The 17,130-nt window shown below is 41.9% G+C and overlaps 1 long non-coding RNA gene across 1 annotated transcript; it reads right to left on the bottom strand.

The window, feature by feature from the left end:
* Positions 1–15,099: 15,099 nt before the first annotated feature.
* Positions 15,100–17,102, bottom strand: LOC144585759 (uncharacterized). Its single transcript, XR_013540299.1, has 2 exons — positions 16,959–17,102; positions 15,100–16,686 (listed from the first exon to the last, which is right to left on the bottom strand). It is a non-coding gene; the product is annotated as an uncharacterized LOC144585759 (long non-coding RNA).
* Positions 17,103–17,130: the final 28 nt, after the last annotated feature.

Here is a 17,130-nt window from a genome sequence, read left to right as displayed (position 1 = left end):
GGGGAGAAATATCAATAATTCAAAAGAAGGAGAATTTGGAGCAATTTAAAGTACTGTCTGGATCCTTTTCACAGGAGAAGAAACATCTCCCATGTGAACGGAAAGATCACTCAAGTGCTAGATAAAATAGATCACACTGAAGGTAAGAGCCTTGCAAATGTGACCCAGATCATATTTAAATGTAACCAGAATTGCAAATTACAGCTGGAATAAATAGAGGGATGGTGTAGGCCTTTAACTCTCTATGCCATTTTCTTCCCCAATTCCCCTTCCTCCAGTCCTGCTTTTTATCCCCTAAGGTGCTTATTTGGTACATGATGTATCCTTGACGACACTGAAAAATATATTCCTTGGTCTATTTTAACCCGTCAGCGCTCCAAAATGGGAGAAATGTGTGTAGGGAATAGCAGTTTCCCTATATTGGGTTTACAGAACGAGACTCTTTATGATTCATTATGTGCCGGTCCGTAAGAACTAAACTAAATCCAAAATCTATCCCCCGGGGCATAGAGAATCTCTTTACAGTATTAGGACCAACTATAATTCCATAGTACTGTGGAAGCTTTCAAGTTCTTTAGAACTTTTCATCAAGCTAGGTAGTGAAAAATAAATGGGGCAAAGTGGGAGAGATGCCTGGAAAATTTGCCTAAATGTTGCAGCCATGGAGTCTAAATTCAGTCTCAATACTGACAATGCAGGATGATGAATTTTTGGTAGGTGGGCCTGTATTGCTGTATACCTAGCAATTCCTGCTGAGGTGATCAGAAAATAGTAGAGTCCTATCTCTCTCTAGTTTGCACTGGATTACAGTTCATCCTAATCAAGGTAGCGCTATGCATGGTGGACTTTGGATATGTTTGGTTCTTACAGACCAGCACAATTATCCCACTTTTTGTATTTACTCTGAAAAAAAAAAATCCCAGCATCTGTCATCCTAAACACATCTTGTAACAGCTCTTACTGACACAGCTAACAAAACCTCTGAACATGTTCCAGTGGAGCTTGCTATGGAAGGAATGCACACACCAGACTTCAATTCAATTATTGTGCTGGCATCTCAGTTAATTAACCTAAACCCTTTGGGGGGGGGGGAAACTAAGCAGTTTAAAAAGGAGAAAGCATTACACAAACACAAGGGTACAATAAAACACTCAATGTAATTTGCAAATTTTCGCAAACATAGTAAGACTTTAAAGTGCACTGGCTTAAAATTTTTTCCTACCTGAAGTAAATGTTAAAATAAAAATAAAACCCTTATTCTGTGACCTAGACTTTCTTGTTCTCTTCCTTAGATGACTTTTTAATGCCAAAAAAAGAGGAGATAATTAAAATGCTGATATATCCTCTCTGGAATTATATACACACTTCACATGCTTCACGGTAAGGCCTGACAAGAAAAGACAGAATAGAATGCAGTTCTGTTTCTCTTATTATTCCACCCCAAGTCATAACATCCACATGCAGTATATTTCTAGGCATGCTTACTCAGAAGCAAATCCTATTGTGTTCAATAGGGTTTACTGATGAGGAAGTGAGCCTAGGATTGTTACCTAAAGAGTACCAGAAGGCGAACAGGCCTTCTTATAGTGCTTTTGAAAGGATTTCAACCAGAAAATACAAAAAGGCGGCTTGAACCAGTGGGGCCATGCATGTAATAAAAAGCAGACGACCAATACACACAAAAATCAGCCTTAGAGAATATTACATCAACTTGTCTCTCCGTTTTATTTAAAGCACATGCCATCACATACGGTTCTGCAGTTAATCACGGTTAGTGGAAAATATGACTATAGCTTTGGAGGAGGGCAAGTGCATTTAAACAAAACTTATCCTTTTCCAGGGCAACACAGCTTGACTTCTGGCAGATTGGAAATGGCCCGGTTTGTATGAAAAATGAATGCTTCTGCTTAAAAGACAACCTATTAGGCCAGAAATGGGGGATATGAGGTCCTCCAGATGACAGTGGAGTACAATCCCCATGATCCCTCATTGTGGAAGTGGCAGTTAAGCTGCACAACCCCCTTTCAAATCCTCAATTGATAGGGTGTGGTAAGAGTATTGCAATTCTAGAAAAAGTGGGTCTTTTTATTAAGTTGGAAATGTCAAGTGTGGAAAGAGAATTAAACGCCATTAATCACCATGTTAGTGAGACCTATTACCTCAGCACAAACAGTTCTTAAAGCAGTCTCCCATAACTTGGGGCCCTGCTAATGTGTCTGACTAGAAATCCTGTCACCCCAGACAGTGAGACCAAGAACCGTACTGAGGAGGGATGCGGAGGGGTGTTATAGTCTGGCCAGAACTGTAAGTAGAAATTTTGGTCCCTCTGTCAAATGGCCCAGTCTCCCATTCACTTGGCCTTGAGACATGGACATGAGTCTCAGTGAAGGAGCAGGATAAGGTATCCCAAACAAAACAAAACGAGAAAATTTCTGCTTAAACTAAATGGGATATTTGTTTCCTAACACTCCTGAGCAGACTCATCTGCAGGTTTTGGTGCCCTCTAAATGATGCTGTGAGGAAAAAGCCCCCGTTTCACCCAGGCCTGGCACACTTCAGGGGACCAGATTGCAGAAAGTTATTTTAGGGCTCATCAAGTTTGAGAAATCTTTCAGGAATGCACTCACGTCAGATGCTTACATCTGCTGAGAGCATGCCATTTTAAGAGGCATGGGTGACGGCTTCATCTAGTTTCCAATATTGTATAATGAGATCCTCCTTGTAAACCTTGGAAACGGGGTTTTTTTTGTTTTGTTTTTCTTTTTGTTCTAAGATTTAAATTCCCAGAATCAACTCCCAGAGTTGCAGCCTAACACAGCCATATTTCAAAGTTAGGATTTCTAGGAAGCTTATAAGTGGGTCTTACAAGCAGCAGTATCCAACTCCATGGTTTTCACCCCAGCAACTGGAATTCAAAGTAACACACCGCAGCTGAACCTGGAGATTCCATTTGGCTGCCAACGATCTTGTTGACAAGCGTGGCATGTGTACAAGCATTTAACAGTTTGCTGTAGACATCGGGGCTTCGTATTCTCGGCACGACAGGTGCCATGGCAGTCCCTTCCTGTCCCAGAACCAACCCAGTCCACTGACAGTGGTAAGATCATGCCAATAACAGACATAGTCCCGCTGGCAGGGTCCCGCCTCTCCCCACAGCCAACCGCTCTAGCGACAAGTCTCCCCACTCAACTGCTGAGCGGTCAGCTGATGGAAGAGGAGAGGTAGCACTCGTGGGACTGCGTCTGCGATCAGCACAATATTGCTGCCATTGGACATGTGTGCTGCAAGCAGCCCAGTGAGTGGACCGTGCTGGTTCTGTGGAATGGGAATGGAATGCCGTGGCACTTGTGGTGCCGAGCTTCATATTCATCACCCCTGGGATATGAACACAAAGCTTCCATGTCTAGTTTGCAGACTTATGAGCTCCTTTTTAAGGTTCCATAGCAGCCACGGCCTCTTCCACGGTACTCTGATCTATTCCATTCTCCCTATTCTATTAATTTACAGAATTATGGATGGGTCCCCATCCTAAGAGTAAACTAGTGCAAGCTCCAAACAATGCAAGGAATCCACAGCAAAAGCTACTATGAGGCAGTAGATCAAAGTCTACAAAGAGGAGGTAGAGATGGGGACAAAGGTGATGAGGTGGATGAGATGCCAGTGGTGGGTGAGGCACCATGACACACATTGAGTGTGCTGGGATATGTGTGGAGCACAAAGCAGCATTTCTCTCAGCATCTGGCTGCCACTGTACTCCATCTTCCATGTAACAGCCCAAAGTGGAGATGTAAGAACATGGCTATCCTAGTAGGTCTCAGACTTTTTTCTCCATGCTAAACTCACCCAGCTCCCTCAATCATTCTTCACAGGACTTGATTTCCAGATCTTTTATCTTATCAGTTGCTCTTCTCTGGGCACCTGTCAAACTCCAATGCCAAAAACCAGGCACACTGCCCTGGCAAAGGTATGACAAAAGCAGCACTGTGATCCTTGCTCTGGATCCTGTACCTCTGTACACACATGCCGGAACTGCATTATGCCACATCGCACTGTTGACTCTTATTTAGCCTGTGGTCTATTAGATCCCTTCCACTATTGCCCATGTACTTATTGCCCATCCGGGTGTCTCCTATACTATGTTTGTGCATCTGGTTTTTCCTGCCTAAATGCAGAACCTCAGATTTTCTCCTGTTGAACAAATTTTGTTGGTTTATTGGTTTGGCCAGGTTCTCCAGTCTTCTAAAGTCATCATGAATCTTGATTCTGCTTGTTGTGTAATAACTGTCTCTTCCAGTTTGCTTTCATCTACATGGCTGCAGTATTCAGAGTGGTGTAGCAGATAAAGTAATGGAGTAGAACTCAGGAGATTGGGTTTAATTCCCCGGCTCTGCCATGGAAATTCACTGGGGTGGTGGCAGTACCTTGAAAACCCTATTAGGGCTGCTGCAAGTCAGTTGTCACTTTGACAGCACATGACAAAAAACATAGCTGATAAGCATCCCGTCTCAATTACTTATAAAGATGTTAAACATCTGGCCCATCACAGAACGTGTGGTACTATGCTTGTTGCTTCTCTCCAAGACGGCAAGGAACCAATGTTTCAACAGCCAATCAGCTTTCTCTGGCTTTTGGGTACATCATAGCTGATTCTTCCCCCATCACACTTAGAGATTTGTTGTGCTTATGTACACCTTGGGTTTCCCCATGACCTATTAAGGCATTCCTCTTGCATATACTGTATATGGTGCTGTTTTCCCCTGTATATGCAGCCATGGAAGTTCACTACAGATACAGCCTGTCCACCCCTGACACATGAAGGTGGCTTTAAGCTTCAGAACCCTAGATCACATTTCACATTGTCCCTATAATTTCTACATTTTTCTCTGGCTTCAAATCATCAAGTGCTTCAAGATGTGTAACCTTTTGTTTCATATTTGGATTTTGCTGAGTTGGAAAAGTTACTTTTTTGGAAAATGGACCTCTGAAGGCCCCTGTTTTGGCCATGTTGGTTCAGGAATTCTGGAGAACGTCATCCAAAAAAGTAACATTTCTGAGTTCTGTCTGCGATTGTTCTTACAGAGACATGCCACCACTTTATTCCTCTATCACCACCACTCAAACAACACAATTCATGTCACTGAATGTATAGTAGGCACCCTTGCTGTGCCAGGAGACTCCTTCCCAAACTTCTCAAGATGAAGGAACAAGGCAGGGGTAATTAGTAGTCAGAGGTCAAGGGCTGAGAGGAGACTTTCTATCCATGTCACAGAAACTCTCTTCAGCAGCAACATCTAAAACATATAGCGCTTCAAGACGTCAGCACTTTATTATTATTTTCTTTCAAATGAAAAAGAAATAGCAAAACACAACAAGCCTCCTCCATTCATTGCTAGACACTGCAACCTTTGATAAGCACCAAGGGGTAATTATCTGTAACATAAAGGCTGTTGTTGTATGTATCTTTGACTCTTCCCGCCAAATACAATCTGCGAAACAGCAGGAGAAAGAGGCCTGTGCAGAATAAGCCAAAGGTCTCTCCCTCACACACAGACAGAACACTGTTATATTCTGCATGGTGCTGGGAAGCATGGCAGTCATTTGACCTACCAAACAGCAAGGATTTTTCATGCATGGCCTAATTGTCACTGAGGTTTTTTGTCATGCTATTTAGAATCAGTCATTTCTCAAGCTTTTTAAGGAACAGAGGAATGTTTTTCCTCCCCTGTTTTGGCTTCTGCCATGAGCGCCACCATCTACGTAGTAACTGGGAGACTGTACTCTCGGCCCTTCTTTGTGACAATAGTTTATCTGTTCTTTTCTAGGAAAAGTTTACATTTATGGTCATAGAAATGGAGATAGATATCTATTGCGTTAACTAGCATCTCCCTATTAGCATTCCAGTATCAAATATGTCCTATCATTGGCTATCTATGGTTTAGATCTGATGAGTCACAATATTGCTCTAGGACTATGTACAGATGTTATTACTTGTGGAGTCAGTTGACAGCAAAAGTAGCAAGCATGCTTCTTGGCACATGGACTATCTTTCCTTCAAGTCTGGCCTCTGGGAAAGCCAGTTCTACCTGTTTACATTCGAAGTAGGGCCCTGCTAAGCACCTATTGGCTAACTACCATGATATCCTCTCCTTTCCAAATATGTTGTTCTTCTTTTACAAGATCAACTGATGGATGATTTTTTTAAAAAATGGCATCAAACTAACACCCATGGGAATGAACCTTTTTACTGTTTCTACAGAAATTAAAACAAAACTGGAACGCATGCTGAAATGTTTGAAAAGTGACTTCTTAGGCCTGCAACTTCCAGTGTGATGACTGAGCAATCATAATACTAAAGAGAAGCCTATGCTTAGCTTCTAATGACCAATTACAGAACAAAGCAAGATGAATCTCAGCTACCCGAGGCAACAGTGTCTGCAGGACGTTTTCCAGGGAAGAAGGGGCAAAGTTTTATCTTAGCATCATTCATGTGTACAATATATTTATTATTCCAATGTCGGTACATTTAAATAATAAATAAATGTAGAATTCTGGAGGAACAGATGAGCATCATCTATCTACCTTGAGGTCACCTATGACTGAGGCACGGAAGGCTTCTTTGGCGACAGGCATTCTCAAAAGGTATTCCATCTACCCATGAGAGTAATGTATAATATACAGTTTGGGCCTCAGCTGGTATGCCAAGTGCAGCCATTCTTAAAGAAACATGATCTTGCCAGTTGCCATCGTTATGTAGGCTAGAATCTTCTAGACTGTATTACAGCAAATAGTTTTATGTCAGCCTGCTTTTAGAAATTGCAGTTGCCTTACTATTCAGTGGTTCAGTTATTAATCAAAGTCCACTTTGCTACAGAATTCTGCCTCTGTCCACGCCTACCTTACAGTAACAAGACTCCCATTCTAAGTCTCTCTATTACTCTTCAGCCAACGAAAGAGGTGACATTGTTCTACAAGACGAGTTGTTTTCCATCTTAGACAAACAGTGCTGTGGATTGTAGTGTGAAGGCACAACTACTGTAAATAGATATAAATCTGCCCTCAGTGGGTTGTATTTCTTACAATAGATGTATACATTCAAAGCTATATGTTTAGTGTAATCATATACTTGCACCATAAACAACATAGCCAGGGTGGTCTTGCAGATCACATGTTAGCTCAGAAGCTCAAAAACATCAAGGTTTAAAATCCCACCCAATCGGTGGAGTTTTCGGGTGGCCCCAAAGCTCTGCCCAAACTTCTATAAAATAGCATGAAGGATTGTTTGCTTCAGATCGTTATTAGGAACAATACATCTCTCTGTTTTTAAACTGTGACACCAACACAATGTCCTAACTGAGATTTCCAATCAATTGGGGGTTTCTACAATACAGGAAATATCAATAACATGGCATGGTATTTCTTGTTGGTCTATCCAAGCAGTTTGGATTCTCTGTGATGATGACCCCAATGATTTCCCATTGTATAAAGAATACCTCCACGACTGAAAGTGCCTTGGTGAAAAGCAAACAAATATGTATTGCTCTAGCTATATAGTATTGAATTTTTTCTCCAGTTTTCATGGGAGGCTAGTATCGGAAAAGGCTGCGGTGTGTACCCTCCCCAGATCATCCAGTGCTGTGACAGTAGCACAAACACTGCAAAACCGTTTTGAATCAAAGATTGCATCTGAGGCTGGATTTGGAAATCTATGTTCCTAAACTCATATGTACCTCTTAACCATCCTGAGGAGCGACTCAGAGAAACAAATTGAAGCCTTCCGCCATCACCTTAAAGCAGGGCCAATTCAAGGTTCTGGTGTGCCCTGGGCAAAAAATAAAATAGTGTGTCCTTCCTCCTCCCTCCCTTTCCTTTATCTCCCACCTCAACAGGTCACACAACAGGATCAATGTAAGGATCAATGTAAGTGGGGGGGGAGGGGAGAAGAACAACACCCACAATGCTGGCTCCAAGAATTAATCAATATTGCACAAATAATGCGTAAACATGGTATATCATGCCAATGAGCAGTGAATACATAGATCGGTGTATCATGCCAATGAGCAGTAAATGCATAAACCTTGTGCATCATGCCAGTGCCCTTTGTGCCTCCCAACAGCTTGCTTGAGCCATCTAGCCCTAAAACAACCATTTTAGCCCCCTAACCGCCTTTCTCCACCATTTTAGCCCCTAAAACCACATCTCAATGCTGTGCCTGCCACTGTCAGCTGGTTGGTTGGTTGGTTGGTTGGTTGGTTGGTTGGTTGGTTGGTTGGTTGGTTGGTTGGTTTTTATACCACCCATCTGGCTGCCAAGGCCACTCTGGGTGGTGTACAAGTAGGATAAAACAATAACATAACAAGGATAGTCGACAACAGCCAAACAAAATATAAAAGGTACTAGAATCATAGAATTGTTGTAAGGTTGGAAGGGACCTTAGAGGTCTTCTAGTCCAACTCCCTGCCCAAGGCAGGAGACCTCATACCATCTCGGACTTTCTGCCATCCTGGACAGATGGTTATTCAATCTTTTATTGAAATCCTCCAGCAATGGGGCACCCACAACATCAGGAGACAAGCTGTTCCACTCTCACCCTCAGGAAATTCCTCCTGATTTCCAGGTTGGATCTCCCTTTGACAAGTTTCCACCCATTAGTTCTTGTCCTACCCTAAGGCGCAAGGGAGAATAAATCAATGCCCTCTTCCCTGTGGCAACCCTTCAGATATTGGAAGACTGTTATCATGTCTCCCCTCAGTCTTCTCTTTGTTAAGCTAAACATACCTAGTACTAAAGGAATTACACTAAAAATAGCATAATAAAACATAATAAATTCAAATGAAAACATCACATAGGGGGAAAAATATCCCCATTTTCATGTGGGCCCCTGTGGACAGTGGGCCCTGGGCAAACACCCACTTTGCCCTCTGAATAAAGCTGCCTGGCCTTAAGAAACTAAGTGCCTCATTATTGCTAATCAGATATGTTGTTCTTAGATCATATAAAACAGGGGTTCACAATCTGTCAGAATTCGAAAAACTTTCTTCCAAGAACTGCCCAGCCATTAATGGAAGAAAGTGGTCCACTAGATTTCTTGGACTATATCTCCTTCACCACTAGCTGGTGAGGTTTTCTGGGAGTTGTAGTCCAAGAACTTCTGTGGACTCAAGGTTAAGAACCACTGTGCTAGAGGAAAGTATTTTTCAAGGGCACAATTAGTATTTGGGGGGAATTCAGAAGGGATAGCGGAGTGGATCAGACTACCTCTAGGGAGCTGAAGTTAAGGCCTTGAAGAACCACACGTGGCCCTTTGACCACAGACTGCAGAGCACAAGTGGAAAATACCTTTCTGGGCTTTATTTTCCAGAATCCCAGCCAGCATGGCCAGAGTTGTTCTCCCAAAAAGGAACTGTTTCAATCTTTAGCGGGTTGTGCACCCTTACCCTACAGCACGGAAGATCAATATATGTAGCTGATTGTCAATAATGCGACACTGGTAACTAATTTCTTAGGGTGATGTTGGAATGCCCAGGCCATTTCTCTGGAACAGTATACATGACGAACATCATTAAACACCAACAGGCACTATGGGTGCAGTTAAGATTATCAGCTCTAGATCTCTGGTTATGAACATGCAGTGTTGGTGTGGGAGATCTCAATTTCCCAATGTAAAATACACAAGATCTGTTGAACTCATGTGAAGAAGGGGGCACATGGCAATGTTACTGAAAACATGTACCACATAGACACATCCCTAAAATTACTGTTTATAAAGGAAGGGAAATAATTACACACTAGTTGCCATTTTCTTTGCCACTTCCTTATTTCTGGAGTGGCTTAGCTGCAACCACCAATTCCCTTGTATGCTTTCTCGGGTGTAATGAATATACCACTGTTGGGGAAGCACTCACCTAACAGCGTAGACTTGACACAGGAATATATACTTTTTAATTGCCTCGGGATTTAGTAAACAAACAGCTGATTAGGAGTCAAGGAGTTAATGCCAAAACAACAGCTGCCTTTCAGAAAGGATTTACTAATATAGCAACTTGTAATCAACACAAGGTCGTCGCTAAAATTACCAGATTACTGCTGAACAATTTCCTCTCGGGACAGGTCCTTGTTAGCAGACAGGGATCTTCTTTAATTGTGTTGATCAAAACAGACATTCGGATAATCCGAAGAGTTGAGCTCCCCAAAGAAGAGGAGAGGAGCACTCCTTAGGACTTTATATCAGTGGTTCTTAACCTTTTTGAAAGAAACGCCCCCTTGAGCCATTGAGGAAGTTATCATCGCCCCCCTCCCCGTGGTGATGATATCTTTTTTATTTATTTATTTATTTATTTATTTATTTATTTATTTATTTATGACACTTAAATCCAATGACCCCTGAAAACAAAATTAAATTCCAAGAAAATGAAATGCCCCCAGAAAAGTAACATTTAATGATTTAGTTGCAAGTGAATTTTAAGACTCAAAAAGAAATATTAAAAGGGCATAAAAACAAATGCAGGAACTAAAAATTTCAAGACAAAAAGTCTGAAACTAAATTAAAATTAGAGGAAAATATATATTCATACACACTGTAAAAAGGCTGCAGCCATCTTCACAGGTTTGGCTTGCTCCAGCGCCCCCCTACTGCTCCCCTTCTGCTCCAGCGCCCCCACGACACCCTTTTTTGTTCTACCGCCCCCCTGAAAAATGAAATCGCCCCCTGGGGGGCATTATCGCCCACGTTAAGAACCACTGCTTTATATCATCCTAGATGGCCCATTCAGTAAGTATAGGATATGGTTTCTCCTGAAAAGCATACATTCCCAGATGCCCCCAACTCTCACTGTCCCACTAAGATTTATTGTTGTTGTTTAGTTGTTAAGTCGTGTCCGACTGATACCCTGTGGAAAATGAACTTTTACAACCGCATCTTTGCTGTGCTCCCACTTGAAATAAGCACCAGTAAGCTTCAACATATAACTAGTAGGAATGGAAAGTGCCAAGTGTAAGAGTTGGGTACTAATGATAAATCCATGGCTGGAAACTGAAGAGCTGGAAAATTTCAGATGAAATCTTAGGGTGAATTATCACCAAATTGTAAGCAAAAATAATGGGGTGAGGCCAAGCTATGTTGTTGTTGTTAGTTGTTAAGTCGTGTCCGACTCTTCGTGACCCTATGGACCAGAGCACTCCTGTCTTACACTGCCTCCCAGAGTTGGGTCAAAGTCATGTTGGTAGCTTCGGTGACACTGTCCAACCATCTCTTCCTCTGTCATCTCCTTCTCCTCTTGCCTTCACACTTTCCCAACATCAAGGTCTTTTCAAGGAGTCTTCTCTTCACATGAGATGGCCAAAGTATTGGAGCCTCAGCTTCAGGATCTGTCCTTCCAGTGAGCACTTGATTTCCTTCGGAATGGATAGGTTTGATCTCCTTGCAGTCCAGGGGACTCTCAAGAGCCTTCTCCAGCACCACAGTTCAAAAGCATCAGTTCTTCGGTGGTCAGCCTTCTTTATGGTCCAGCTCTCACTTCCATCCAGCTCTCACTTCCATAAAGAAGATGTATACATATGTATAATGCATGTGCAATATTGGTGCACCCAAACAACAAGAACAAGGAGAAGGCATTGGAAAGAGAGCCAACAGCTGCATGTACTTGAGACCCTTTGTGCCATTTGCATGGATTTTCTCAACAACTACTAGGGAAGCTTTCTTTTCAAACAGGAAATTAGGCCTATGCAAGGCATAAGGCCTGCCAGCTGGGCCTTCTCTGAAAGTGAGCACAATTTAGTTGCCTGTAAGGTCTGGGTCCTGCAAGTGTGTTCCCAGTAAGGAATATTAGGGGATTTGCACTCCAAGACACAAAACAAACATCCCTATTACATATCACATTTAGAAGAAATTTCACATCTCAGCTCTTTTAAGACTTCTCAGAAGGACATAATCAGAGCCCAGAGATTTGTTTTTAATAAACTCTAGAACTTTTTTATCAACCACAACTGGTTTCAATTCTATAGATGTCTTTATCAAAAATGTCAGTTCAGCATATCTATCCTATAGCAGTGAAAAGGCACAAAGAATTTATTCATCTTTCCTATAACATCTTCATTCCTATTTGGCAATCTTTTAATTCTGTTATTTTAATTGATTTATAGATTACTTTTGAACGTAAAAAATGGTCACACAGGAGATAAAATCTCAATTTAATACAAAGTATATACTTGAACCCTTAAAAACCATATATTTTCTATATTTCAGTGTTGCGCGTCCATAGCTTGAGCAGCATCTCATGCCTCTCCTGCATCCTCGGAGTCAGTTTGTATAACAATAATCCTGCCACAACTTTTGTTTTCAAATCCCAACAGGGATTTTCTAATTCAATAATCTGAAGATCAAAATGTGTGTAGACTAGATACTTATATCTAGAAGTTATGTACCATCAAATGGTGTTAGATGTCTGTTTGTCATAGCATGTGATTTTCCTTACCTTTGAATTTAAAGTACTTTGTTTTGTGATTGGTCATCAGAAGGTAAACATGGGCTTAATTTGCAAATTTGTTTGTTGAGGCATGTATAGCTAAGGAAAACACAACATTGGAAGGAAAAAAGGCTAATCATAGGGGAAAACAGTCCTCTTTAACTTTTAGTTTGACCCTCAGTCCCACTTGTGCTTCTCTAACTCTCCCAGATATGATTCCAGAGTGTAGACGTTTATGTGTTACCTCTTCCCTCATAAAAACATTATCACTAGGTCATTTTAAGATGATGTTGAAAAATGTACTTTCAAGGCTATATAAGCCAATGTAATGCTCCCCACACACCCCCCATGTGTCTGGTCTGCCTGGATTCTGGCTAGGGAAGTACTCAGTATATGTTTTCAGTATAAAGAAAACTTTTATTCATCATTTGTGCAGACAAATGACAAATTTGTGCATTTGTGGCTATAGGATATTGTGACAACTCTGCAAATGTAAACGAGTACTCAGGACGTTTACCTTATTTGCATTTTGCTTTCAAGTGCCTGGAAGTCAGTGAAGATGCAAGGGGGCAAAAATTGCAGTCAAATTTTTCCATTAGTGTCTGATGTTATTTGCTTAGCGATGAGCAGGGAGCAACAAACCCTTCTCTCATCAGGCCAAATGTCTCGGCCTCTTCTCACTGAACTTCCTTTAGCAGGTTGGACAAGCAAGTTATTCTTTTCTTTCCCCCCTGTTCAGAATTTCATATCCTCGAAACTCACACACATCTGGGGGAAATGGAATTCACCAGTAAACAAAGTCCTAGGAAGCATATATTGCCACAGCTTTGCAAGGACACAGCTGTGAATGGATTCTTTGACTTTCAACGCATTTGGCAACTTAGCCCGAGCAGCACATGCTGATTTATGATAACCTGGTTTTAAAAGGTAGAATGTCTCTGGCAGGGAGCAACTTGAGAGTCCTCTTTATGTTGATTCCAATAAAATTAGGGAGGTGCAAACACCGCAGTTATCCTAAGCTGAGGAATAAGACTGGGTTCATATGGAGTTCTTGGTCTAATTTGAAACATAACCCCAATTTATACTCCTTGCAGCAAGCAAAGATGTTCTCATGGGTTTGTGCTGTTTGTGGCCCCTTGTCTAAGTGAAAAATGGGTGGCCACCAAGTAGGAGTCAGTAGGATGCAGTAGCTACAGTGCTGAATTTATACTAGGAAGACCCATGTTCAGGTCCTTGCTCAGAAATGACATTTACTGAGGAACCTTGTGGGTAGTCTTTTGTAGACAAATACCCCTTTGTTGTGAGGTAAAATGGATCAGATGGGGTGTGTTGTAAGATATCGTGATCTCCTTGAAGGAAGGAAAGATAAATATCTGAGCAGGGTAGGTAGCCTCTGTCTTCAGATGTGACCTGAGGGCTAAATTCACATGGTGCTGCATTAATCAGAGATGATACGTAGAAGAGAGGGAGAGACTGAATGGCGCAGAGAGCAACACAGAGCTCTATATTCCTGCCATACTGGAAACCCTGTCTACTTATGCCACCAGCTCCACCCCTTTGGGATTTTACCAGAACTGTTAGTAGCCACTTTGGTACCTGGGGCAAGTGGCACCTTCTCCCACCAATCAGCCATGAGACATGGACAGAATCCCCACCACCACTATAAAAAAGGAGGAGGAGAATGTGGTGTCCCCACTGAAAAAAGAGAAAGCGTATACTTTCCACTAAAAAAATAAATGAATAAATGAATAAAATTTATTCACGGAAATTTATTGGATGTTGAACTGGTAAAACCACTCCTTGAATACAGTATGTCATGCACCTCAGAAACCCTACTAGGATCACTAGAATTAACTTGATGGGACATCACTCTCTCTCTCTCTCTCTCTCTCTCTCTCTCTCTCTCTCACACACACACACACACACACACACACACAGAGAGAGAGAGAGAGAGAGAGAGAGAGAGAGAGAGAGAGAGAGAGAGACAGACTTCTAAAGCCTTACAAACATCTGCAACTCCAGTATGCAGAGGCAATAACAAGATGACTGTGAACCTAAGAGTAGAGACCTGTCTAACCCAGAACCATGTTTTCTACACTAGCCAAGCAGGTTAGTATGGGATGAGAAGCCACAAAGCATCCAAGAGGGTCATGGCCCTTGCCCACTGTTGTTTCCCAATACTGGTAGACAGGAACAGATTGCCTTGGACGTTTTATGTGCAGTGCAAGTGATATTTCGGTTGTGCCACCATGCTTTTGAAGCAGGCTTTAGAAAGGCCTGTCTCTCTCCAGCAGGAGTGGATGCAGAGCTTCTGAAAGAAGCTACTAATACCAGTTAAGTTTACAACCACAGCATAGACAGCCACTGTTCTGCTGTTTCCTCTGCGCTTCTCTCCTGACTTGCAAAATCCCAGCTGTTTACCAGTCCTAATCCTTTCCTTGGCACTAAGTAAGCTATCAGCCCAGGTGAATTCTGCCAGGTCATGTGGCGGTTTTTGAGATGTACAAAAACATCCACTTGGGACTTCGTGTGAGACCACCAAACTTGCTTCACTGTTTCTCAAATCTGTCCTGAAAGCAACTTAAATACGTAAACCAAAGAAGCAAGGTTGGTTTCATCATTTTTCATTTTAAAAAGAGAAGAACCCCTTTTACTCTGCCACCCTCTTTCATTCTCTCTCTATAGCCCTTTTCAGGCATCGTAAAACCATGTGTCTATAACATACCAATGAGGGGAATTAGCCTCACCTCCTTCATCTTCAAGTCCACTGCCTTCTATTTGTCAAAGTCTTTGGGACTCAAAGTTAAGAGCCTCCGATATTCATTGCAAGGCTCCCCACCTCACTTGGAGTTGCAGCTCAACGCATCAGGGAGGCTCTCTGCTTGAGACAGTCATCCTCCATGCACAGGAAGGCAAAAGAACAGAAGACTGTGCTTGTATTGCTTATATATAGAGTAAACACACTTTTAAAAACAACTGAATAAGGCTTCTGAGAGTGTATATACAGGCAGATAGACAGACAGATACACAGTAGTATAAATAACTGAACAGTTATCCCTTGATTACTGGTAGAACCAATACAAAGATACTGACAAGCTAGAATACATCCAGAAGAGCCCTGGTGGAGGTGGGGAAAGTGTCTAGAAACAAGCCCTGTGAGGAATGGCTGAGGGATCTGGGTATGTTTAGCCTGGAGAAGAAAAGTTTTGAGTGATGACAGGAAAGCCATTTTCAAATAGCTGACCGGCTAGTATGTGAATGTGGGTTTTAGTGCCTCTGAAACTTAGGACCCAAAGCAATTGGTTGAAATTACATGAAAGGAGATTATGGTTCAACTTTAGGAAGAATGTCGTGGTCATCAGAGCAGAATGCCCTGCCTCAGAAGGTAAAGGACGTTATTTTGTGAAGGTTTTAAAACAGAGATGAGATAGTCATTTGTCAGGGGATGATTTGGTTGTGAAATCTGGGTATTGGCTGGGAGCTTAACTCTTTCAACTCTACAGTTCTGTGATTCCACACATGCAAAAGGAGGTAAGGCAGAAGGACAGATGGATTCATTTATCTTTGACAATAACCTTCCTGTTCTAGAAAGGCCATATCCACTGTACAACACTGTTGTCGCTTGATCGCCAGGTATCCCAGTTATTACTACTTGCCAAGTCGTTGTACTCCTGTGGTGAACTTGAACCTAAGAAATACCCAGCGAAAATAGTTGACTGCCACTCATCCTTTGAAAAGCACCACATAATGCCCCACTGAAGAGTCATGGATAAGTTTCCTTTATTTGGTGAGCTCAATGTCACAAAACCTGCTTTTCCCCTGTTTGTCCCCATGCCCTATATCTACTGCAATGAGGTCAATGTAACCTGGCCAGCTACCTTCTTGCCATCTCATCCCTAAAATGAGGAAATGTAGAATAAACACTACCAAGTCCATCCCAAACCATTTTGCTGCCTGAGGCAGAGGAGAAAAGGGCAAACTTTTTTATACACCTGCCCATGGTACATAATATCTAAAGTTAGCCTAGTTATTTTGGGACATGAGGCAGAAGTCCCATCAGCAATTCATCACATCCTGGTTTTAAAAAAATCTTATAACAAAAATATCAAGTAACCAACAATTTGATATCTTTTCATGATACCTGATATTTGCTTCCTCAAGAGGCCACTTCACTCTTCGTAATGGCAAGGTAGTTTCTGGGCACAGTGTTCAATACAGAGATGGTCTACAAAAGTCAAAAATAGAATAAAACGCAATAAGACATGAAAAACCAGCAGGTTAAAAAACAGTCATTCAAAAAAAAAACACTACTGTTTTCGTTAAGTCGTCTTTCTGTTGAACTGGGGTATTCAATGCGGTTAGAGGTAAAAGGAAGGATGGGAAGGGGAAGAACATTTGCTTGGCTGTATGAACAAACAAACATTTGATGCCTGGGAGGCATCTATAAATAGGGGTGCCACAACAGAGGAGGCCTTCTTCCCCACAACACTGCCTTACCTCAGATACTGGGCAAGTTTACAGGAGGACCGGTGGAGATGATTTCAGTGCACAGATGGGTTCATGTGGAAGCAGGTGCTCCTTCAAATACTTGAGTTCTGATGCACATTTGGCTTCAAACAGCAGTATTTTATGCAGAACTCTGAAACTGCAAGAAGCTCTGTGCAGATAT

Source organism: Pogona vitticeps, chromosome 1 (assembly GCF_051106095.1).
Source record: "Pogona vitticeps strain Pit_001003342236 chromosome 1, PviZW2.1, whole genome shotgun sequence".
Taxonomy (NCBI): domain Eukaryota; kingdom Metazoa; phylum Chordata; class Lepidosauria; order Squamata; family Agamidae; genus Pogona; species Pogona vitticeps.
Note: the sequence above shows the minus strand (reverse complement) of the source record. Positions and strands in the feature narration are given on the sequence as shown.